The sequence below is a fragment of the Eptatretus burgeri genome, chromosome 7 (genome assembly GCF_056783735.1).
Source record: "Eptatretus burgeri isolate ZD-2024b chromosome 7, Ebu_testis_v1, whole genome shotgun sequence".
Lineage (NCBI taxonomy): Eukaryota > Metazoa > Chordata > Myxini > Myxiniformes > Myxinidae > Eptatretus > Eptatretus burgeri.
This window is the reverse complement of record NC_140967.1, coordinates 69,025,316-69,052,427: the sequence shown is the minus strand read 5'-3', so window position 1 is coordinate 69,052,427 and position 27,112 is coordinate 69,025,316. Positions and strand designations below refer to the sequence as shown.

General features: G+C 42.1%; 1 protein-coding gene and 1 pseudogene across 1 annotated transcript in view; both read left to right on the top strand.

Annotated features, from left to right (window-relative positions):
* Positions 1-27,112, top strand: part of LOC147023488 (forkhead box protein F1-B-like) — a 128,312-nt gene that overhangs the window by 49,739 nt on the left and 51,461 nt on the right. The window lies entirely within an intron of this gene.
* On the top strand, positions 4,977-9,839 carry LOC147023489 (uncharacterized; annotated as a pseudogene).

The following is a 27,112-nucleotide window of genomic DNA, read 5'->3' as shown; positions in this document are numbered from 1 at the left end:
GGTTGCATAAATGTGCATGGTTGGAAAGAATTTAAAAATGGAATTGCTCAATAGTGAGTGAGACGTAAATCTGGCTTTTTGGATGGATAACTATGTTCCAAACCAGTATGCTTGAACCAATGAAAGATCACACTATATGTGCATATGTCACAATGTCACCATGCAAGAGGGCCAAAACTGTATTTGTGTGCTGTTGATCATAAGTACCTTTCCACTTATATTCAGGTGCTGAGCAAAATACCTTGACCAGTTTAGCAGTCATTCTGCATTGTTTTCGTAAGGGCTTGATGGAAACAAGAAACGCATAAATTTAACTATTGGTCGACACTCTTTGTCAATGACTCACGTACATAAAGGAAGACAGAAGTTCATGCACTGCCTTGTCCTCAACCAGCCAGTTTGCCAAAAGTAACATTAACAAGCTCTAACCCCAAACGATCCTTCCGAGAAACAAACCATCAATCTTAAGATGGGTGGGAAATAAGGAGAAAGATGTATTCTTGGCAGGAAAATGTTGTCCTGGAAATGGCACATGTTTAAAGGTCATGAAGGCACCTTTCAGAGCAAATGATTATTGCTTGAGATTTCCACAATGTGGAATAATGAATCGGCAGTTGATCAAATATTGGCAGATGAGTTCATTTTTGTGCCGGCATTCAGCTCGCAACATGCTTCACCAGTGCTGTCTTGACCCGTGATGCTCCTGAGCCCGACGCCCCCGCACGTGCGGCTCCAAGTTGTGCCAAGACTGGCTCATAATCCTATCCCTGGAATCTCCTTGTTTTTGCATCAACTGTGTATGCACATATTTGTCAAACCGGCACATACCTGGAACGACTTCAACATTTTGCAAACTCCAGAAGGCTCATGCACACCCCACTCATGATACAATATTAATTTACATGTCACTGTGGCTCTTTCAATTGGGATGTTACATAGTCATCTTTCTTGCATTTGTGAACCAAACTAGTATGACCATAATTTATGACTGCGTGTTTGTTAAACAGTTGCATCGGCTCAGCCGATTAGACATGAGCTTAGCAGAGCTGCGCAGCCCTCTACATCTCTGTAGGATTGTACTGCAGCCAATACCGGGAAGAAAACTTAATTCTCAATTGTACAGACTAGTCCACCCCGGAGAGGGAACATCCACGGACGCGTGTTTCGGGCTTGTTGGCCCTCGCCAGCGTGGAGCAGAACCTCCTCCCTGGAGTGAACTGGTCAAACCCTACGAATAAGGCAGAGCTTCTGCAACTGTTACTAATAAGGCAGAGTCTACAGAGCCTATACTAATAATGCAAAGCCTATGCAATCGCCAAATAGCCATTTAATTGTGTTTTTGCACAAATAAGGAAAAACATTGAGTGAAATAGCTTGCATCACTCTATTTTCAAGGAGTGGTATCTCAAGCCAAATCAACAAGTACAGAGAAACATCATCTGTAATTGACAAACCCAGGCCTGGAAGACTCAAAAAGCTGTTGAACAAGAATGAGCAAACTTGAAGATAATATCCTTAAGGAACATAAAGAAGAAAAGCATTGAATTGACAACAGAACTGGTAGAAGGCTCAGGTGTTGTCCATCCATCAACAGTCAGAAGGTCACTTTTGAAATCAGGACTTGAAGGATGTGCTGCAGGAAGAAAATCTCTGTTAAGAAAAAGGAACAAGACTAAAAAGTTAAAATATGCTCAAGAACATAGATTGGATTGTGGAACAATGCTTAAAGGTGTTTTGGGCAGACGAGTCAAAGTTTCATTGATTTGGATCTGATCAAAGACAGTATGTGAGATGGAGAAAATTGAAACTTCTAAAGAGCCCTAGTTGAAGCCAACAATTAAGCATGGAGGAAGTTCAATTCCATTTCAGGAACACATTCTCAAGTGGTGTTGGAAAATTTCTGAAATTGATGGTATATTGACTGCAACAAGGTACAAACAAATTTTAATCCACCGTGCTATCCCCAGTTGTGAAAGACTTATTGGTCCAACCTTTATCATATCGCAAGATAATGAAACATATATAACTTCAATATCATTGAAGCTATACAGGACTACTTGGACAAAGAAAAAGTAAAAAATAATCCCAGCAGCTTGGATTATCTTTGGATGGTCTTGGAAGAAGTGTGGAACACAATTCCACAAAAGCTGATATCCAAATTATTTGAATGTGTCCCATAAAGAATTTCAACGGTTTTGCAGGAAAAGGGCGACCATACTCGCTATTAGTTTATAACAAGGTTTTTTGTGTATAAATCTGGTTATTACCTCCACTACCGAAGGTGGACGGAGGTTATGTTTTCACCAATATGTCTGTCTGTCTATTTGTTTGTCTGTGAGCAGGATATCTCAAAAAGTTATGGACAGGTTGGTATGAAACTTTGTGGACAGGTTGGGTGTGTGCCAACGACAAATTGATTCGACTTTGGTGAAGACCTGGATCTGGACATGAGAATTTTTTAACTTTTAAAGTGATTCTTCAAAATTGAGGGATAGGGGCAAAACAATATATGGTATGATGCTTCAAAAAGTTGTGTACAGATTATGACCAAACTTGCTGGATGAGTTTGATATGTGACAAGAACAAGGCGATTATATTTTGGTAAAGGTCCGGATGCAGATCCGGCCTATCAGTGGGATACAAAACGTAAACTGTTCAGCCTGGCAGAGGTATGCGCTCCACCGTGTGCCATTTTAGTTTGAATATGATTTTCTTTTCAGTAAAACTGTACAATATTTACATTGAACACAAAGATTTAGTTTCCTTATACTGTACATAGAGTCTAAAAATGCAAAATGTCGAAGACTGTATATATATATATATATATATATATATATATATATATATATATATATATATATATATATATATATATATATATATATATATATATATATATATATATCTCAATTATAATACCAAGCTTGCACACTAAAAACTCGGCTCGCCGTCACACGATCCCTATGAAATTGCTGTGGCACTTAGCGGACATGCCGACAATGTTTGGGAAATCTTGGCGTTCCATAGTACCACTTGCATTTTGCACAATGCGTATTTTTGTCATTCCCCGTGTACGGTCTGTCGTCTGCTACCAGCGATGTTGTACTGCTATCGCCATGCATGTGCACGGGTATCGCTAGTATATATATATATATATATATATATATATATATATATATATATATATATATATATATATATATATATATATATATATATATTTTTTTTTTTTTTTTTTTTTAAATCTATCTATAATTCCAGCAATCTCTGTGTGTCAGTGTGTCTGCGACCGCTGTTTCTCGACAACCACTGATCCGATCTAATTGAAACTTGCCAGGAATATTGCTGGGGTCCTGTGGATGTGCCTTTTCAAGGTTTGATAGTAATCGGACAAGCAGTTCCCAAGTTATGGTCATTTATTTGCCAACCAATGACAGGACATGGTGCTATGACATCACGATGACGTCACAATTCTTATTTCTTTCTTTTTTGCATGATTGACGTCACAATTCTTCTTCTTCGTTTGATATGACGTCACAATTGACACTGGGGACCTGAGTATGTGCCTTTTCAAGGTTTGATATCGTTCTTGGACTACTCGCACGTACAGGCACGCACCTACGGGCACGCACCTACGGGCATGCACTGGTATATATAAATACCTCTAACTCCTCTTAACATTAAATGGCCATACCAGTTCAGTTGCAGTTGCCCAATGTAGTGTCAGCTGCTACACTGCAAACCACAGCATCAACCAGTCTGCATAGCTTTAGAAGCCTCTTTTGGCAGGATATGTCAGCCCACCACCTGGGGAAAGGAATCGATTCACAGACACATGTCTGACTCCCTGGCCGTCATCTGTGTGGTGTACATTCCTCCCAGAAAGTGAACTGGTCTGCTGTCCGGTGAGGGAGTATACCCCGTGGCCCATGATGCCGAGATATCAGGTTAAATATCTTAAGAGGTTATTGCGGTAATAACATACATGAGACAGAAATAACATTTAACATACGTATATGTACTTCCTGAAACGTGTACATATACACATGCGTACAACAAAGGCTCTCTTGAAGATGGTATTATCCCCAGCCATTCCCCAGAAAAACAAACGACACGTGTTCAAAGTTTCACTTGAATTGACATAATTTGTAATGCCATTTTGATTGCATTATCATTGCCTAAAATGTCATTGGTTCGGTTTATCCTTGGTCTTTGTCAATCAATATCGTTACGGTTATGGAAAATCAACCCTGGGGGAGTTGCATTCACATATGGGGAATCCTGAGTAAGTTATTTCATTAATTTGTATGCGTACATCGGGCCCTTCCCTTTGCACATGCGATGGGGGAAATACATGTGTGGATTTAGCTCGGTTTTTCCCCTTCATCTAACTTTTCAACTTTCCCACTTTCTGGCTTTAAATCCATATTTTAATCCCACAATCCATCAGTTCAATCCATCAATCCACTCCTCCCCTCCAAGCCGTCATCCCCCATGCATCCTTCATCCCCTTGCTCCTCAAACCCCATAACCCCACTGGAGACTTCCCTTTCCTTGTTCAACCTCAATCCACCCATTCATCCATCCATCTCCAATCCCTCATCCTTTCACTTTCCAACCTCTATTTGCCATGCTCCCCTTGGAAACCCTCCCTCTTCATCCAGCATCAAAACCCTTCACTTTATCACCTCCAAACTGCTGCAACAAATCCTTTATTGCGTGACAAACCCTTCCTTAATTCTTCGGTTTAAATAAATTCCTTTCCTTCCTCCGCTGCACATTCTCCCTGTCTAAAACATGACAGAACACTTTTTACCATAAAGGTTATAGGCCATGGGGGCAGATATGGTCCACGTGCACCCCCCCCCAACAACCCTTCGACCCCATATTTTTCTGAAGCCTTAGGATCCCCCGAGCATTAATTCAACTGGTAACAATGAAAAAACTGGGACTCACCATCCATTTTCCAACCATATCTGACGGTACCCTCAAAATGTCAACTTTTCGTCAGTTTCACACATGAAAACCCCCCCTGACTGATAAGATCTATGCTACATGCATTTACGTATCAATATTTATTTCCAGGTGACGTGTTCTGATTGAAGTGACATGATGGAAGAGCCACCAGCAAAACGAAAACGTACAAGTGGCGAACCTCCTGTAGTTCCTGTGTGCATAGTTCATATCAAGGGTTTGAAATATGGTGAATTACACTTGCTGTCAGAAGATAAGGATGGAGAAAAGAAACTGGCCAAACTGCAGGAGGTGAAAGAAATGCGACTGGCACAACCTCCATCATCTTGCCGTATGATGAAGGAAGCATGTGACCTGATCCCTGATTTGATAGGAGAGCATCATGGCTTTCACTGGCAGTGTTATAAACGTTTCATAATGAACCTTGACAGGTTTAAACGTACTGCAAGTTCATCACAGACCACAAATGTTTCACAACGGCGCATGAGCCGCAGAAGTTCAAGTGACAAGATGATATTCAACCCTGACTGTATTTTCTGTGGTTCAGAGAATCGGAAAAAGATTAAAGTTAAAGGTAGCTGGACGAGCCAGGGCCTCAGCCAGTTTGAATATGATGGATGGAAGTCAGTGCTTGAGATGGCAGAGAATAAAACTGATGATAAACTTCTAACAAGAATCAGGGGGCATGGTCTCTTTGCTTGTGAAGCGAAATACCACAAGAACTGTCGCATGCAATACACGCAGAAAGCAGAGAAATGGCAAAGTACAAATCAAGAAGCAAAAATTTTTCAGATAAATTTAGAAGCAGCTCATAAGAAGGCATTTGAATCTGTATGTAAGATTGTACAGAAGGATGTATTAAAAAATCTGAAAATTTTGAAGCTGTGACATCCGAGAAGACAGTGAACACCGTAATCCAGACTATCGGAGCCGCAAGCTTAAACACAAACTTGAAAGTCATGAACCATTTAAAGACAAGCTATCATTCTGTGACATGGGAAAGTTCCAATCATACATTTTGTTCAGCTCAGACATCGATAGCTATACAGCAGTGAAGCATGCCTTCGAGTTGGCATCAATGGATATGATTGAGACCACAGGTACACAATTACGACAGTCCATTTTAGATGGTTTCTCAAAGGCACTGGATCCTAAATGGCCACCAAGTCCCTCTGATCGAATGGCACCGGAAGATGTCATCCCAGATGTTCTCCAACAGCTCCTGTGCTGCATTTTTACTGGAAAGGCAACACCCACTACCCCTCGAATTGAGAGACTTGTTCAATCGATAGGGCAAGACATTTATCGCGCTACTACCAATGGATCTTGGAAACTCTCAAACATATCCCTATGTGCGTTTCTCTACGACATCTTTACAGGAGTGAGAAGCTCGTGACTTTTTTGAACAGGTTGGGGCATCGTGAGAGTTATTCATTTATGCTGGAACTGGAGACGGCACTAGCAGAGGCAGTGATGCAGTCATCAACACGGCTATCCAGTCAGATCATCAGGTCACCATCTGGGCCTGCTGTATTCCACTCGAAGTTTGACAACTTTGATTCACTAATAAATGACCTCACAGGTAAAGGGTCAGTCCATACTGCCCACGGAATCATGTTTCAAGAAGTTGATGGTGATGATGTTGAAAAATGCCCAGAGATGCCTTCTCAAGAGAAGGGTAAAAGGCGGTCTCTACATCTGACGGACACAGTTATACTTCCTGACTGCTATATCACCAAAAGACAGAGTCCCAAGCTGAAAGTTAATCAGCTACTTTATCCAGGTTCTGGAGAAGCAATGGAGCACTCAACTAAAGTGGAAATGATTTGGATGATCATGAGGATGTTGACAAAGAACAAACCACAGCTTCCTGGCTGGTCAGGTTTTATCTCAGAGACAGGTGAGACTCCTACAAAGCTGACAACTATCGATTATTATCCAGTCATTAACCATCCCATAAGGGAGTACAAAACTGTACAAGAATGCTTGCGTGCTGCTGAAGAGGCCACCAGAGAAGTTGGACAGCCTTATGTCATTACGACATTTGACTTGGGAGTTTGGATGAAGGCCGACTCATTAGTGTGGAACTCACCAGACAAGTATGAGAGCCACATAATTCTAATTGGCACATTCCACCTCGTATGCGCTTATATGAAGATGATTGCCAAAAAGATGGCTGGGTCTGGGTTAGCAGATCGTCTCCTCGAAGCAGGACTTATAGGTGGAGGATCTTTGGGTGGTGTGATGTCCGGGAAGCACAACAACAGAGCCCTACATTGTCACAAGATTATGTTGGAATGTCTTGAAAGATTGCTCATAGAGGAGTACCTCAAAGATAAAAGCACTGATGATCTGTTCTCATCTTTCTCTGATGAATCATCAGATAAGCTACTTGCCCGAGTAGATTCCCACAGCCAAGATACTTTGAATGCTGTCTTGATGGACAATTCCATTGTCCAATTCATAGAGCAGTATGCAGAATTCAAAAAAGGAGTCGCAAATGGACGTTTGGGGAAGACTGCCCAGTTGTGGTTGTCATACATGGACCATGTCTGTTTAATTCTATCACACCTTGAAGCCGTAAAGACAAACAACTTTATTTTATATGCTGCATCCATCATTCGCATGACGTCTCTCTTCTTCATTTTCGGTGGACAGAACTATGCAAGGTATCTGACATATTTCTCTGTGTTCATAGCTAATATAGACAACTCACACCCAGCGGCAGTATCACTGATCAAGAGAGGAGCTATCAGTGTCGCACGCTCCTTTATCCCTGGCAATCGTTGTGCATTGGATAAAACCATGGAGGAGATCTTCATGAGGCACGCTAAGTCACATGGTGGTGCTGGAACCAGTGTAGCAGGTACATCTGGACTACTCACCAACTACCAGGCCTACCAGAGATGGGTTAGGACAACACACGCAATGTCTCTTTATGTTGATGCTGCACTTGGAATGGCTCACATGTTGGACAGTGGAGAGGGAACAAAGCATTGTGATACACGTCCGACAGAGGTCACAAAAGGAGAGAAGTTGGTGAAAAGGGCCAAAGATGCCATAGGAAGTTTTCTTAATCCTTTCGATATCGACAAATGATCAATTGTTGATACTCTCATCAGGAAGTGCTGCATCTGATGCTGTTTCAGACGATGTTCTAAAGGCTGAAGCTGTTGCTGAAAAAGCACGGGATGAATTTATTGAAGCTCGACTGAAGAATAGTGAAGATTTTTTTGAGCCTGTGAAGAGACTGAACCTCAAAACTCTGAGTGACATGAACAAGGTATCGAAGATGAAGACAACCAAGAATAAGGTCATACAGTACAAGCAACAGGGGAATGTAACCTTTCAACTCTTTGTAAAGTCACAAACCAGGGCTTACGAGTCGATATGTAAGACCTGTTGACGTATCCATCAAATCCCGTACCATACAGCATCGCTCCAGCTGATGGATATCTTGCTAAGACTGACAAAGCAAAGGCATTTCAAAACCTGATCAAGGATTGTAATGATGCTGATGTACCACCAACCAATGAAACATTGACTCTGTGTGATGGCAATGCTTGCTTCTATTTCCTGAAAGAAATACCAAGTAATTTTAGTCAGATCTCTTACAAAGTGTTTGACATCATTGGAAAAACAGGAGATGTCATATTTAGCACTGATCAATATTTGTCTGATTCAGTGAAGTCGATGGAGAGGCGACGTCGGGGCTGTGGAGAAAAGCTTTTACTTACAGGTGAAGTCACGAAGAGACCACCTGATTGGAAATTGTTCCTGTCAAATGATGAGAACAAGATACAGCTCATCAAACTTCTGATTAGGCTCTGGAGTGGTGATAACTTTGCATCAAGATTGCATGAAGGCGAGTGATCTTTGTAAGTGAGAGCATCGCATATTTGCTCACATCTGCTGATGGCCAAACAACAATTACAGAGGAGCTACCACTGCTGAAATCAACTCAGGAAGAAACTGACTCTCGTATGATACTGTATGTTCAGTATGCGAGACTCAGAAACTATCAATTTGTCCGAGTGAAAAGTCCAGACTGAGATGTATTTTTCATCCTATTACACTATGCTGCCTCTGTTCATGGTACAACTGTCCTGTTTGACACAGGCAAAGGCAACAAGCTGAGGATGGTAAATGTCAGTGAACTAGCTACAGATTTTGGCCAGGAAAAGTGCACAGCTCTCATGGCACTCCATGCTTATAGTGGCTGTGACACCACTCGTGCCTTCCGAGGAATTGGCCAACTTAAACCTGTGAAAACTCTTCTGCGCTTTCAAAAACATATCTCTACTCTGGAGAAACTGGGCGATGCTTGGGATATTCCTGATGAGCTCATTGATGAGTTGGACACCTTCACGTGTGCCATGTACGGTAGAGCGTCAAAGGTGTCAAAAGTTGATGACCTGCGACTCATTCGTATAAACGAGCTCTGTGCCAGGCAAAGTCGCCTTGTGCCTTCAGGGAATGTGGATATGGCTAACTTACCACCTTGTAAGCGAGCTCTTACCCAGCACATTCTGAGAGTAAACCACCAAGTACGGATTTGGAAGACCGCGCATATTCCACAACTATAGATTCCGAAGGCCAGTCAGGGACATGGTTGGGAGAAAAAGGATGGTAACCTTGATCCTCTATGGTATGAAGGAGATGTCCTCCCACGGCAACTGGCTGACATTGCTGAAGTCACACCTGACGACACTGACTCTGATGAGGATTCAGATATGGATGCATTTGATGATATAGAGCAGGCATTGGAGAGTGATGACGACGGCGATAATGAATATCATGCGTAATCCATGCACAATGACATTTTGTGGACATGACATAATAAGTTTCAATTGTTTTTCTTAAATAAACTTATAATTTATATTCTTAATGTGAATTAAGGAATATTTTCTGTCTTACATCTTACTGGTGACTACATGTTGGGTGTTGCAACAGTGATGGACTTATGTTTAAGACGTAATACCTGGTACATCTTTAGTTGGTGTGGGACAATTTGGTATCAATTGAAAGGTAGTAAAATTTGTGATATCATAGATATATTTATTTGTTTGTGTCAGGTAAAATGAGCATGAATATACGTTATTATTTCAGATATCTGAGTTGAATCCGAGTTGTCAAAAGGAAAGGCGAGGTACTCCTCTTCATCACTTCTTGGGACAAACATAACGCTATTAAATTTGACAGATGACTCTATTTTGAAAATCTGCATGTGATAATCTTTCATTTGATATATAATTTGTTGATATTAATGCTTATTGGGCAACTGCAGAGATCTTATCAGACAGGGGATTTTTTATGTGCGAAACTTAGGAAAAGTTGACATTTTGAGGGTACCGTCAGAAATGGTTGGAAAATGGAAAGTGAGACCCAGTTTATTCACTGTTACCATTTGAATTCATGCTCAGGGGACCCTAAGGCTTCAGAAAAATATGGGGTCGATGGGTTGTGGGGGAGGGGGGTGCACGTGGACCATATCTGGCCCATGGCCTATTAGCTCTCAGCGCTAAGGTGGAGATTACCGCACCAGAAGATTCTTACAGAAGGGCATCCAGTGGTCGGTGTTGGGAGATTCTTCTGGAAGGAACTCAAAAACTCTGTGAGCCAGGACCCAATGAACGGAGTCCATGAGTGAGTCGGAGGAACCTCAGGAAGTCATTGCTTGCCTTGTGTCTGGCTCCAAAAGTCAACGAGATGAAAAGACAACAAGCCGCCAGAGCCAAGCTGCCGGAGCAGAGCCGAGCTTCTGAGGAACGGAGGGTTTCTTCTTCTTCATTTTGCTTCTGGTATCGGCTCGAGCGTGTGTTAAATGCAACAAATTTTTATCTCCTGAACATTCATTGGGACCAGTAAAGTAGGGACATGTGTTGAAAAGCAATCTCGCTCTTGTTGTATCTGTAACATGTGAATATTTGATTGTAAATGCATGCTTTATAATTTGGTAAACATTTCAAACATGCTTGGTTGTCCTTTTTCCTTCATTGGTCTGACATAGTGTGTACGTATTAGATAGACGGGATGATTGTGCCCCACTGATTTTCTTCGCTGGTATAGCCAACGTCCACCCCACAGTTCACTCGGCTGTAATAAGTAGACAGGTGGGCATTGAGGGTGCGGTCCCCAGTTATGGTAATTCCATCAGTGAGTAAGGTAACACGACTGAGGCCGAGAGGACCCTGCTTGATTAAATTGCTTTAACCTGTGTCCGTGGTTGCTTAACAATCCGTCGGACTGCGGAGTTATTCATGGCCTGGTGGCCTCAGGGTCGGAGGTCAGAGACTGGGTCCAAGAGACCCCTCTCGTGATAACCCCAAACCCGTAACAATATGTTTCATACGCCATTGATTTTTTTTTCTTTCGACTTTTCTCTTTTGTTGCCCAGTTTTACAACCTCGATGTATATTTCCAAAATAATTTTTATATTTTATCTCATGAAAAGCACCACAGTTATGTGAACATTGGAATTTAACCTACTTCTTCTTTGTTCGTATGCAGTACAAGGCTGTAGGGGAAGCATAATTGGCCGAGGGCACGGCTGCCGCTGATGTAATGCCCTGTACTGGCTAGGGTAAGAATTTGTAATTTGGTCAGGGTGCTGGCGATACCTCGCCAACTCTACATGAAGGACACCATGAGATCTTTAACATCCACCAAGTAATGCTGACAGACGGGATGCCCAGTTCAACATCCATTCGAGCGACGACAGACACCCTGCCTGTGAAACACCGGGATGACAGTTTATAGCTGGGTCAGGATTCAAACCCAGACTAGGCAGTTTAGAGGCGAGTGTGCGTAACTCGTGGCCTTCCTATCAGCCTATTTCAGCTACTTAGTAGTTTCAATAACTTTTTTGTCATAATAATTGCAACTTTCAAATGTGTATTGTGATGGTGGTTAGGGTGGGTGGGTGGGGGAGGGAGGGACAACAGGGGATGTGTCTATTGGGATTCACAGGGCAAGAGTTGATGAGAAACAAACCTCCAAACAGTGCTATGAAAGCAAAGTGAGGGTGAAAGGTTAATTGGTGACGTGTCAGTTATACAAAAACATCGTTTGCAATGGTCATGAGAGAAGAGGAGAGAGAGAGAGTGCGCAGTTTTTTTTTAATGCAAAATGTTCAATGTAACAAGTTATTTTTTGGACATTGAAAATGCACATTAACTAAGTTGTTTCCTGATTTATGTTTAACTATGTATTTTATTACATGCATATTTTGAAGTACATGCAATTTCAACACCAAAGAACAAATCATCATTGTTAAGAGGGTTTTTGTTACATAATGTGAATCATTTTTTTCTGGCTGGGAAATTTAAACTTTTAAATGATTAATTGCTTCCTTGGGTCATTAATTGTCTCACCAAACGAGTCAAGTTTAAATGCCATTTTACGAATTTTTTTTTTTATTCCCTTTTAAAGGAGCATCGAGTTTTGCAACAAAATGCTGATAAAAGAAGAATATGCATTACTGAAACTTAATCCTTTCATATGCAGCACATGGTTGTGGGTAGCCTCATTTGTAGGGGTGGGGGAGTACAGCTGTGCCACTGATGTACTGTGCCACTGATGTGAGCAGGAATTTGTAATTTGTTCAGGGTGTCGACAACAACTTGCATACTCCGAGGGACGACACACACATTGATGAATCACCCTGCCTTTGAAAAACCCTGATGACAATCTGAATCTGTCATAACAGAATGGTACACATGCAGTGACTGCACTTACCTTTGAGCTGTCTATTCTTGGCTTGATTCCCAATTTGACTATAAATTGTTTGATTGGTGTTTCGCAGACAGGCGGATGCATCCCAAAATAGAACGGCACGAGGTAGAGCGCATACCTCTGCCAGGCTGAACAGTTTACGTTTTAGATCCCACTGATAGGCTGGATCTGGATTCAGACCAGAACCAAAATCTAGTAAGCTTGTTCTTTTCACCTAACCAACTCATCAACCTAGTTTTGGCATAACTCGTCCACGACTCTTTGAAATATCATGCTATATATCGTTTTTTTTTTTTTTGTCCCACCTCTCAATGGTGAAGAATCACTTTAAAAAAAAAAATGATTGTATCTGGATCCAGATCTTCACCAACATCTAATCATTTCGTCCTTCTCACATACCAATCCTCTCCAACAAATTTCATCCGAATCCATCCACAACTTGTTGAGATATCCTGCTAATAGACAGGCAAACAAACAGACAGGGGTGAAAACATAACCTCCATCCACCTTTGGTGGTGGAGGTAATTACTCCATCCCTCAGATGGATGGGAAGTCAGGTGGTCTGTCTGTGAGCATTAATTGGTGGAAGTTAAAGATCCTATAGTATCCTAGGTGAGAGTACGTGAGTTATCACCAGCACCCTGGAACAAATTCCAAATTCTCGATACCTTCAGTTGAACATCAGTTCTGGCCTGCCGGATCGTGAAAGACTTGTTGCCAAAAAAAAAAAAACTTTTTTTCTATACATGGTCAAGGCTCATGGAAGAACTAGCACACAGTACAGATGAAGACATAACATCACAAATGGAGTAGAAATGGGAAACACCAACACCAGTGCAGAGGGAGAAAGTAGATGGAGAAAGGACAAACAAGGGGACAACACTAGGGGTGGACAAAATGAATACATAATCAAAATTTGGGGAGGGTATAGGTTGGTGTAATGGATAGAAAACATCATGATTTTGGATGGAGGATGACCTGAGATGATGAACAGCTGTCATGAAGACCTGGAGGGAAGAATGAGATTGAAGAGAGTATGGAAGGTGTTTCCACAGGTTGGAAAAAAGAGGAACAAATGAGTGGAGGTGAGTAATGATTCTGGATTTAGGCAGTTTCACGAGGAGGGGGTTGCTGGTGGACCACGTGTATCCTGCCGGTACCTGGGGAGGCAGGGGGACAAAGCACGGAGAAGGCAGATGGTGCAAGACCAGAAATGAGGCGGAAAAAGACAGAGAGACAACTGACCTGTCAGCGATGGCAAAGTGATAGGCCCATAGACTCAGCTTCATCGCGAGAGATTCCAATGATCTTGAAAGCCTTGGTTTCCACAGCATCAAGCTGAGCAAGATTTGAGGCAGGAGAGCCAGTCCAGAGGGGGAAGCAGTATTCCCTTAAGCTTCAGATGAAAGCCTTGTGTGTGGAAATGAGCTCAGGTGTGCCAAGGAACGAGTTTGCAGGATGAAGAAACGTCCAGTCGGCATCTGGCTTTTGAGGCCAACTTGAATTGTGGCTTGTCCAAGGGAGATCATGGCTGAGAGTGAGAGTCAAGAGTTTGAGTGACTGAACCTCTTTGAGATGGTTGTTGAGAAAGTAGATGGAAGGATTTGCTGTACAGTCCTTTTGGGGAGAGAGAGAGAGAGAGACAGAGAGACAGAGACAGAGACAGAGAGAGACAGAGAGACAGAGAGAGACAGAGAGAGACAGAGAGAGACAGAGAGACAGAGAGACAGAGAGACAGTGTTTATGAGGGATTTCATTCATAAGGAACGGTTGTCTTGACAAGCACTATCAAGCTACTTCATAATTGAACACGCCCCTGGACATCTCGACAGCATACAGTACTTACAAAATGCCAACAAAAGGACAGTTTTTTAATTAAAGATGTCAAATATTAATCATGAGTATTTTCTTTGTTATGAAAACGTTTCTTGTTCAGTTTAAAAATGAACATAAACTCAGAGGTGATGTTAAGTGTATGAAAGTGTACATGTACATTTCATGTCATATATATATATATATATATATATATATATATATATATATATATATATATATATATATATATATATATATATATATATATATATATATATATATATATATATATATATATATATATATATATATATATATATATATATATATATATATATATATATATATATATATATATATATAGCCAATTTTAATGTTTACTTACCCCACATAATACAGCATGTGAATTACATGCTCATCAGTTTGTTTATAAGCCTCTAAAAGTTGGGCAAATCCAAAAGTTTTTATTTTTAATGAAAGACCTCTGTATTCTTTCCTCCACAATCTACATCATGAGAACGAACCTTCAATGTCCGGTGTATATGAGCTAGCTGCCACAATCACTGCGAACAAAACATGCCTTACATCATTTGAGTAGTAATCAAAATGTACCTTTGTTTCTTCAAAACGGTATCTTAATTTAATGATAGAAGATGTGTTGTTCAGTCTTTAAATGTACATGAGGCCTTGAAAACAATCTGAGCTACATGGAGAGAAAAAGATGGCGGCGATTTCAGGACGACTGAAGGGCGTTGAGTGCAGAATGGGCGGTGCTTATGAACCACCCACAGACAGATAGACAGATAGACAGACCCACAGACACAAACTCAGCTTTATATATTAGATTATCAGATGAGCCAATTGGGGCAGAGGATGAGCAATATACCTTGGTGGGGAAGTTGGTCATCACCAAATCCAGAAGGGAAAATTTGCCATGAGGAGAAAAATTGGGAAAATTCATGGACTGAGTCAGTCCCATGGAGTCATAAAAGTCCATTACAGAAGTGCCATGGCTGGTGAGAGAGGTACCAACACTCATCCGATTCGCATGGTGACAATTGAAATCGCCACGTATGAGGACGAGAGAGTTGGGCTGAGTGATTAAAAGTTGGTCCATTTCGTCTGGGAGAGAGAGAGAGGCAGATCGAGTCGTCACTGTTGGGAGGACGGTACAACACACAAACATGAGGTGAGAGAGGAGGATAAGTCGCAGCCAGAGGTACTCCTGGAGTTTGGGAGGTGTAAGCGCAGTGCACGGGGAGTGAGAAATGGAGTTTTTGATGTATAGTGCAGCGCAACTCCACCACCAGGACGGTATTAAAATAAATTATTAAAAGCTTTCCCTCAATCACGTTGTGTTCACCAATGCTTTTTAAATGTGGTATCTTGACACTGGCATATGATTAAGCCTAAATTGGAACAACAGATAGGTTGATAGGAAGGCAGTTATGCAAGTAGGCAGGCAGACTCATACTTGGACCGGGTAACATGGTGCTCACTCCAAGTCGTGAATGCTTCCATGACAGAGAACGAACCCTGGTCAGGTTGCCAATTCCTCGCAAAGAATTGAAACAACTAAAACCCCTCACTCTGAGCAGTCAAGTGGATCAAAACGAAGTGAACTGCTTGGCAGTTTTTGCAGTTTTGGTGATTATAGATTCTCCCAACTACAGAATGCTAATTGATGGTTTTCCTTCAACACTTATAGCACTCTTTAATGTCCCTGAAAATGATCCACGTTTTAACACCCTGATCCTTTCCTTAGTATCATGATGCTTTCATCATAATCAAACCAATATTTTTTTCTCCATTTCTGCAGGTGTCACACCTTCTGAGCAAATAAATTAACTCATCGAATACAGCAATGCTTTGATATAAAGTCGATGAAAATGTTGCCATTTTGTGTTTACTACATATCTTGAGTGGCACTGTGGTTGTGGTAAAACTACTTACTACCTCACCTTCCACAATTTTGATGTCCCCTGTGTCATCCTCTTGTTTACTTGTAACCCTCTTCCATCTCAGCAAAAAGAAAGTGTCGATTGGTAAGAGGATTCAATATCGTGTCCAATAAGTTGATACAATTAGTTTGATCTTGAGAAAAATTGAATGTTTGTGGAATTTTAAAACATGTATATCAGATGTTGAGGGTTTGGTTGGTCACTTCCTGTAGTTCGCAAGAGGCTGTGTAAGCTCGACCAGAACAAAGCAAGTGTTTTTGTGTGTTATTTTGCCTATTTTGTTATCATGATTAGTGTCAGGGGCTGTGGGACTGTACTTATAAAGCTGGAGTTGTGTTCATAACAGCTTTAGCAGGTATTTGTGTTAGTTTGTTGAAAGAAGCAGGGTATAGTGTTTAAGTCAGTTAGGGCCTTGGGAGTATGGGGGTAAACAAGCTCAAATGAGCTAAGATCCGCGTCCTCTTAATGATGATGCCATAAAAACGAATATGACGTCATTGTGATGTATCAGGTTTGCGATAAATGATCTGTGCTAATGCCCGGCTTGATTCCCACAATCAAAATTTAAACGGCTTGCCTAGTTTCGGAGATAATGGTATAGGCGATTTCCATTAGCGGTGATATTATGGTCAACTTTTTTTTCTAGGAAGAATTTCCAAAATCGGAGATGGTTACTGTCTGCGCGTGGGCTTTCTGCATATACATGGCAAGTTTCACGAAGATCCGGTGAAAACTCTGGGTTGGGAAACAAAAAAATGTCAAAAAATAGGAATGACGTCATAAAATTGATAAGACGTCATAGTGATGTATCATATGTGCGGTAATTCATCTCTGCTAATGCCCTGTTCGATTCCAGCAAACAGAATTCAAAAAGCTTGCCTAGTTTCGGAGATAATTTTTTCGGCGATTTCCATTAGCGGAGATATTTTGACGTCATAACTTTTTTTCTTGGAGGAATTTTCAAAATCGGAGATGGTTGCTGCCTGTGCAGGGTATTTTTACATATATATGCCAAGTTTCAGGAAGTTTCGATGAAAACTGTAGGCTGTGAAACAAAAAAGTCCACAAGAAGAAGATGAAGAACAACAACGTGAGTAAGACTGAGAGATCCTCCACGAGGATCTAAAAAAGTCCACAAGAAGAAGATGAAGAACAACAACGTGAGTAAGACTTCGAGATCCTCCACGAGGATCTAAAAAGGATATAAATAGAGACTGAATGAGAAAGGAAGAGGAGTTCATAAAATGTGATGGTTGCTCAATGTGGGCTATTTCAACAATAGTGGAAGCAGAGGGTTCTTACTGATGTAGGAAGTGTGAGGAAATAGCCCACTTGAGGATGATTATTATTGGGTTGAAGGAACAGATATATAATTTGCAGCAAGTAGCAGAATATGAGAAATTTGTAGATAATATTTGGTTAAGGTTGTGGAGTGAGGTTGCTGAGGATATTGGCAGTGGTGACAGTGCAGCGTGAGTAGGCAGTAGTGACGGTGCAGTGGGAGCAGGCAGTGGTGGCGGTGCAGCAGGAGCAGGCAGTGGTGGCGGTGCAGCGGGTGCAGGCAGTGGTGATGGTGCAGCAATAGAAATTAGTGGAAATGAGGTATGGGAGACAGTTTTTGTGGGTGATGAGATGATTGAATATGTTGATTTCATTCAGCAGGAAGGATCGTAGACAGAATTCTGTGCAGTTTTGAAGGAGCAGGAGATAGGGACATTGAAGGAAGGGTAAACAATATTGTATCGGATCATGGTAGGAAGAAGTTGGCTGTGGTACACCGAGGAGCAAAAGATATAGGGAAGTTTACTCAGAGGATTTGAAAAATAAATGCAGGATATTGGGGAAGTGGCTGAAAGCAAAGGGTGGTGAGGTCATGTTTTCTGGGATTCTCCCAAGATTAGGAGATGATATAGAAATTATGAGCAGAACGATATATGTCAACCATTGACTGGAAGAAAGGTGTAGGGAGGAAAGTTTTACATTTAAGAAGCAGTGGGAATCATTTCAGGGACAACGGGAGTGTTTCCAGAATGATGGCCTGGGTGGTTGAGTAGTGAGATAAGGAATGATATCAAGGAGATGCAGAAGGCATTTATGAGGTGTAAAATAACAGGACTGGAGTTAGATTTAATCACTGTCGAAGTAAACAGAGGAAAGTTAAGAAAATAACTCGGCAAGCCAAAACAGAGTATGAGGAGGACATGGCTAAGAATATGAAGCACAATAACAAGGCTTTCTTCAAGTATATCAGGGGAAAAGAACAGGTTTTTGAGGAACAGCACCAGGAGAGTGGTTAGTGATGAAAGTGAGATGGCAGGCTAATTAAACAGGTATTTTGCTTCAACTTTTACACAAGAACAGTCAGGAGAATTACCAATAGCTGAGAGTGTATATCAAGGAGGTGAAGAAGGGCTTTTACAGAAGATCCAGGTTGGAGTGGAGCAAGTAAAGGAACAGCGAGGTAATCTGAGTAAATAAGGCTCCAGGTCCAGATAATATGCACCCGAGAGTATTGAGGGAGGTGGCTGAGCAGGTAGGCGAGATGTTAACGGGTACTTTCAAAAGCTCACTGGAGTCAGGACAGGTACCGGAGGATGAGAGAGTAGCAAATGTAATGCAATTATTTAAGAAAGGATCCAGCGAAGAATTTGGAAACTATAGACCTGTTAGTTTGACTTCAGTTGTGGGGAAGATGTTGGAGACATTAATTAGGGATCAGATAAGGAACCATTTAAACAAACTCAAACAATTAAAGGGAGTCAGCATGGGTTTACCAAAGGTAATTCTTGTCTTACAAATGTTTTAGAGTTCTATGAATCAGTGTTTAATTGGGTGGATGAGGGAAAGGCAGTGGACATAGTATATCTAGACTTTAAGAAGGCATTTGATAAGGAACCACATCGGAGGTTGTTCGCCAAAGTGAGGGCTTGTGGAGTGACTGGTCAGGAAGCTAACTGGATTGCAAACTGTCTTTGTGATAGGAAGCAAAGAGTGGCTGTGAGTGGGAGGTTGTCTTGCTGGGCGGATGTAAGTAGTCGGGTCCGAGTACTGATCCTCAGGGATCCGGACTCGGACCATTACTATTCATTATTTACATCAATCATTTGTATAATGGGGTGAAGAGTAAGCTTTCCAAATTTGCAAATGACACAAAGCTTGGAGGTAAGGTGGATAGCAGAGGGGGTGGTGATCAGATACAGGAAAGTATTGATACTTGCATAGATTGGGCAAAAGACTGGCAGATGGAATTTAACCTGAGCAAGTGTAAGGTGTTGGGGATGGGAAAAAAACAATGAAAATAGAGATTACAGAATGCAAGGGGTAATTTTGGAGCATGTCACATGGGAGAAGGATCTGGGGGTGGTAATTGATACGGGAGGTAAGTAGGCAGCACAGTGCCAGGCAGCTCTCGGTAAAGCAAAGAGGGATTTAGGTTGTATTCAGAGGAGGATCATTGATAAATCAATAAAGGCGGTGTTAACATTGTACAGGAATTTAGTGAGGGCCACATTTAGAATATTGTTTGCAGTTCTGGTCACCACAGTTCTGGACGGACAAAGATGCCATAGAGAGGGTTCAGCATCGGGCTACTAGATTGATTCCGGGCCGAGCGAGACTCAGCTATGAGGAGCGGCCGAAGGAGACGGCTTTATACACTAGAAAGGAGGCGGTTACGAGGAGATATGATAGAGATGTTTAAGATAATGAATGGAATTGATAAAACAAGTGCAGAATAATTATTCAGCAGAGTAGACAGTGATAGAACCAGGGTCCATAGCCCGAGAGTAAAGAAGAGGAGAGTTAAGATGGTAGTTATGCATGGGACTTTCACTCAGAGAGTAGTTAATGCATGGAATGGCCTCCCTGGAAAGGTAGTGGCAGCAGAAACAGTAGATAAGTTTAAATTATAATTAGATAGGTACCTGGAAGTTATGGAGATAGAGGGGTATGCGGTTGTTGGCAGGACTCTTTTGTAGTTTGATTATTGATGGATGATTGTGTGCATGTGTACAGAGTGCTGTTGTGGGGGGGTCTTATCAAGAGATGTTGTGTGAATGATGTTGTGTGTTTTTTACCCAAGCCCATGCCCCCTCCCCTAGGGGGTGAGGGGGGGGGGGATAAATACAAAACGAAAAAAAAAATACAAAAAAAGCGCACAAAAAAACACTTAATTTTTTTTAAGTTTTGCATTTCCTTATTTTGATCTGGTGATGTATTGGTGTGGTGTTGATGTAGAGCAGGCATGATGGGCTGAATGGCCTCCACCTGTGTCTAATTTCCTTGTGCTTCCTTGCATTGGAAGTTGCATGAATGGTGCAGGAAAGTTTGCAACACAGACAGAAGTGTGGTACCAAACAAATTCAAGCTGTGGCATTTCCATTTATGTGCTCCCCATGTGATAAATGAGGTAGTTTTGGGTAAGGTGGATATCATCAAAAGAAAGATTCAGAGTTGGTTGAGTAAATGGTTTCATGTAACTCCCAAACTGACAGCAATAGCCTTATATGGTGAAGGCACCAAATTGTGTCTTCCAGTGAAGACAATGTTCGAAGACTTTAAAATTGCTCATATTACACTTTATTGCATACTTCAGAGATCTGCAGATGGTGTCGTTAACAAGTTATAGGTAAAGGTAAGATCAACTAGGAAGTTGAATACAATGTTAGACAGTCATTGAAGCAGAATGTAAAGAAACATTGCAAAACTCTGGGTATGGTCTAAACTTTAAAGTTAGAAGAAGTCATGCTCAATGCATGGCAGCAGACCATATAGTATGTTCTCAGTGAAGGTAAACTGCATGGAGCATGTATATTTCACTCTGGACATATACCAGTTGATGAATGAGGTTGTCGAATGGTTTGCCTTGAATTTTACAGTGGTTCATAAATTAGTTCAACCAGGGAGTAAAACGGTATATAATGTATGGGGTTGTCCAGTTTGCGTTCCCATTTGACCCCCCTGGCTCATGATGCCAATATCCCAGGTGCAAATCCCCAAAATCCATCTGTGTTTGTTCATTGTCAACTAATGTCCTTTCATGTAAGGAAAGGTACACTGATGTCTACTAATGCCTGTTCTGCGCATGATGGGTGTTCAAGTTCTTCCTTGAGCCTTAGATCAATGGAAATACAAATATACATTTTACTGCTTTAATGCAACTCAAGCTTCTTCTTATAAAATCATCTTCACATGGGTCTGCCAGTGTAAGTGCAGTTTTTTTAATCGAGTGCGGTAACTTAATTAAGGGTGTTTGTATCCAGCACTGCAATGATCTCAGTGTATACTGCTAATATGATGATGTGCTAATGTTTTGCATGAACCTATATACATTTGTTGCTGTGAAGATACTGCCATGGTGTTTGCACTGTGTTGTGTGATAGTGTGTGTCGGCTACTGTGTTTCATACAATAAAACATTAAGTTGTGTTTTTATCTCTTGCTATTTATTATCTGTTAAGTCAGCTATCAAAGAGATATTCCATATGGAGGGAGGAGTTGTGATAATAACCACAAGGGGCTTTGCCCCTCAACCACTCAGTTGAGGGGCAAAGAATGAAAAGTCACTTGACATGGTAGGGCAGAAAAGACGTCCACACCCAGACAGTGCATGCTATGAGAGCTGTTTGTTTTCTCACCCCACACTTTTCCCACCATTACCATTACCGGGGGGGGGGTGGATGGGAGGGAAGGGTTGCTGGATGCAAAAGGGAGACACAGTGGAAACTGGGAGTGATTGGGAAAATTTAAAGATAGTCAACATAAAATAAGCAGGATTTAAACTGAGTGGTGGTTGACAAAAGTTGGGGGGCAAACAAGTCCACCCCCTCCCCAAAGCTGCGAGTTGTGGGGGTAGTGTGTGCCCCCTTGCCCCTCCCCTAACATCCTCCACTTCACACCTATTATTGATCTGACAGTCCCATCTACAATATATTCTCAGCATGTTCTGTGTTTATAAAGTTACTAGGTAAGGTTAACAGTGACACGAGTGACTCTGCTGCATATTTCATTGAATGTTTGAACATTGTCTCATAGTATAGTGTTGATATATTCGTATTTACAGCGACTGAGAAGCAAGTAGACCATCTGTTTATTACCTGCGTCACCGAAGGTGGATGGAGTTTATGTATTCACCCCTGTTTATTTATCTGTCTGTTTGTGAGCAGGTTATCTCAAAAGGTTAGACACTGATTCAGATGAAACTTGGTGGACAGGTTGGGTGTGTGACAATGTTGAAGTCATACATTTTGGTGAAGATCCAGATCCGGATCCTGATGCTATAATTTTCCTAAGTGATTCTTCACCATTGTGAGATAGAACCAAAAACTATATATAGTGTTATGTGGAAAGGGGCGGTGGGATCCATAGCTAGACTGTGGTAAGTGTAGTATGGTCCAAGTGTTTCAAGTAGATTAGATGGCCACGTAACATGGATGTGTTTGAGCAAGTCGTTTGTTTCACCTGATGCTGAGGAGGCAGTGTATATAATTTATAGACAGGGTAGACATTAATAAATTATGTATATATGTAAAAACCTCTTGTAGGCAGGGCAAGGAGAGGACTTCCCATCGCAGTGGCACATGTGTCACGTGTGTGAAAGGCCAATTACGATCTCTCTGCCATGGTGGTGCAGTGTACTGTGGAGCCAGAAGAAAAGATGTACTTTGATTTTTATTGCGGTGGTACCAAAGAGGAAGACTCCGCCCAGAAAGAAGAAGAGGAATAGAGTCGATGAGTACAGTCGACCAGAGACTTCACGAGAGTCGACCAGTGGAGTCCACTGGAGAATTCACCGGAAAGTCCATGAGAGAAGACAAAGAGAGGCTCACGATGGCTTGAGAGTCCTTGAGGAGGATAACTGAGACCACCAGGAGAGAACAGAGAGGCTCCTGTGGAAAAGAGGATGGAAACCTCACTTGGAGGGGAAGCCTCATGTGGAATAGACCCAAGCTGGGATCACCCTGTATTTTTAGAGGGCCAGGAGGCCTCGCTCTAAAAAGGACAAAGGGAGCCACATTGCTTGTTTGAAGGCCTACTCATCGCTGGCCCTGCTGGTGGCCGTTTTACTTTGGCTGGGCACCATCTTAAGTAACTCTCCTCATGCACCTGGTCTCTAAAACAGGCTGCGTTGTGTTGAACTGTGTCTACCCTGTGCATCAGAGATAAGGGAAGTCCCACCTGCATTATTGTCGTGGCACTTAGTGTGTTCAGATTTGAGCATTTGTTTCTCATTCATTGTATGTAAGTTTGCATATTCTCATTCTCCCATTTGTGTTTTTTGACTCGCTTGGTTTGTTCCGTTTATTATAGCATCTTGTCGACCCTCTTCCTGGTGCTTTTTAACATTGAAAAAAACTGTGTTTCAGCCATCTCCTTTCCGAGTCTGATTGCTGTCATTTCGGCTCATTAGGCGACCTTGGGGAACGGTAAAGTAAAGTAATATTGAACGCAGTGCCATTTAAGAAGACCGTTTTGACCATTTCTCAGGCTGAAAGGTCCCAACTCTGAGAAATTCCATATTAACGGACACTCAGACGTGACATCAGCATGATATATCAAACAGTTATGGACGGATTATGATAAAACTTGGTGGATGAGTTGGGTAGGTGACAAGAACAAGCCAATTCGATTTTGGTAAGGTCCGGATGCAGATCCGACCGATCAGTGGGATACAAAATATAAACTGCTCAGCCTGGCAGAGGTATGCACTCCACTAAGTGCATTCTAGTTTTGTGTGCTGTTTGCTGTTCCCTCCACCCCAGATTTTGTTACATATATCTTTTTTTTACAGTTCAAAAGGTACTTCCAGCTTCAGCTCTCTGCAATGGTTGGAGTCTGTGAAATATAGAACCGCCCACTGTAAAGAAGCAGTGTCAGCTGCCACACTGCGACCCACCGGTCAAACCCTACAGTCTGTATATTAACTCGGAAGTGCCTTTTTAACTGTAAAAATCTTATTTTCCAGTTGCCTCAATCCTCATAAACCATGTAATGGATGCCTAAATAGTGTGGATGTGTGGCAGGCAACCCCTATTGGTCAGAACACTTGCAGCAATTGCAGGTGTGAGACAAGGGTTCGTGGTCACCATTCCAGTGAAGTGGTACTATGTAAGACACACACACACACACACACACACACACACACACACACACACACATACACCATTCTCAGAGGATTATACGGTTGCTAAGGTAAAGCTTATTGCTCATTCCTGAACTCGACTGATTACGGTGCGAGGAGGACAGTGGTGCAAGTTAGAGTACTTTTAAATTGAATGCCACGCAATCAATTGTTGAGGCGGAATGTCAAGCAAGCACTGAGGCACAGGCAAGTTATGCCATTCAAGCAATGAGACATAGAGAAGTTATAAATCAATACAAATAGGAATGCACAGTTTTCATGGATAAAGCAAAGATTTTGGTCTTTGCAAAGGCAGTGGAAAGAGGGATTTGATTGTGGGGGGAAGAGAGGAATAGTGGATTGGTTCATGTTCCCATCTGAACCCAGGGCTCATGGTGGTGGGATCTCAGGTTTAATTCTCAAATAGTGTGTTACAAATGCCCTTTTAATTAGTGTAAAAGTCCATTGATGTTTGCCAATGTATTTGTCCTTCAGGTGGATTGTTTGCATGTGTCCTACTTGCGAAGGCAATGTCCACAACCTGTTATAATCCTGGTAATGGAATGTTTTGCCTCAATACTGAAGGATTCTCACAGGAATATTGTGCCAAGTATCCTGTCGTACATTCCACAGTTGGGTAAGGTTTGTTGGGACCTCTTGTTCTTCTCTGTTTCCAGGTAATCCCATATAGCCTTGATGGGACTCACGTCCAGACTCTGGGGTGGCCATTCTAACACTTGGAGCACAGCAGATGTAACCTTGTTCTCCAAATACTGCTTTACTACATCAGAAGTGTATTTTGGATCATTGTCCTGTTGGAAAATGAATCCTCTTCTCATTTAGCAATTTCCAATGAGGAACTGCATGGTGTTGCAGTATCTGCTTGTACTTCTCTTTTGTTCAGGTCCCATTGATTTTTCACAAGTTTTCTTACACCAAAAGCTGAGATAAACCGCAGACAGTCACAGACCCTCCCTGTGTTTATCAGTAGGCTGCAAATATTGCGTGTCATAACGTTCTCCAGGTCTTCAGTGTACCAACTGGTGTCTCGTCGATCCAAAACGTTAAAGCTTCGATTAATCTGACCAGAGGACCTGATCCCATTGTTCAGTCGCCCAATCTTGGTATTACCTTGCCAATTTGAGTCCTTTCACCTTGTTCTGTTGTCTGAGCAGTGGTTTCTTTACTGCAACTCTGTCATGGAGACCTGTTGCAAGCAGCCTTTTGTGCACTTTTGTGGATGAGATGTTGATGTTCAGACTTGCTCTAATTTCATTTGTTAGCTGCTCACTTGATTTTCTTCCATCGTGTAAGCTGCACAACTTCAAGTGCTTGTCTTGCCTTGTGGAGGCTCTTCTGGGTCTTAATGGTCTTTTATTGTCTTATACCAAGCCAGGTTCTCTAAGGCATTGCAAAGTGCACCTAACACCATTGTAGTAAGTCATCTTTGCTATTTTCTTCATAATGTTCCCATCTTTTCACAGAGTTTGGATCTTTTTTTTTTTCTTTTTTTTTAGTATACCTTGTCGAGGCTCGTATGAGAGCTAACACACAACTCACAGCAAGGGGGCATGAGACAAGAGGGGTGGGAGTGGGAGGGACAAAACAGTGGGGAACAGACACATTCGGTGAACTGTGGAAGGGAGAGGGATGGGGATGGGACGGGGAACATGGCGAAGAGAAGATGGACATTACAGGGACTTTCAGGAAGGAAAGAAGGGGAATTGAAGAAAGTGGGCTTGGGTGGATTATCGGGGGTAGAAAAGATCGAGGATTTGGATGGGGGATGATAAGAGGTGGTGATGAACAGCTGTTTTGAAAGCCTGGAGGGAAGAATGGGAATGAATAGAGTCTTCTTCTTCTTCTTTCGGCTGCTCTCGTTAGGGGTCGCCACAGCGGATCATCCGTATGATCCGCTCAGTGATTTGGCACGTTTTATGCCGGATGCCCTTCCTGACGCAACCCTGGTCGCCTCTTATGACACAGGGATATGGTACACCTATTTTAACCGGGGTATACACCGGCCCAGTACACTGGTACTCACTTCGCCGACCTCGGAAGGATGACAGGCTGAGTCAAACCCTGGTGTATTAATTCAGTGGCCCAACGGGGCTTGAACTCAGGACCTTTTGGATCCCAAGCCGCTGCCCTAACCACTGCGCCAACACCAGGCATAATGGGAATGAATAGAGTGAGGAAGTTTATTCCAAAGGCGGGGAAAAAGAGGAATGAAAGAGTGAAGGTGAGCAGTGATTCGTGATTTTGGTAGTTTTACCAGAATGGGAGTTGTTGGTGGACCTTGAGCGCCCTGTGGAAATGTGGTGGGGACAAATCGCAGAGAGAGAGAGAGAGAGAGAGAGAGAGAGAGAGAGAGAGAGAGAGAGAGAGAGAGAGAGAGAGAGAGAGAGAGAGAGAGAGAGAGAGAGCAGGGGGGACAAGGCTGGAGAGGAGTCGGTAGAAGACAGAAAGACCACCGACCAACCTGCGGTGATTGAGTGAGAGGCCCAAAG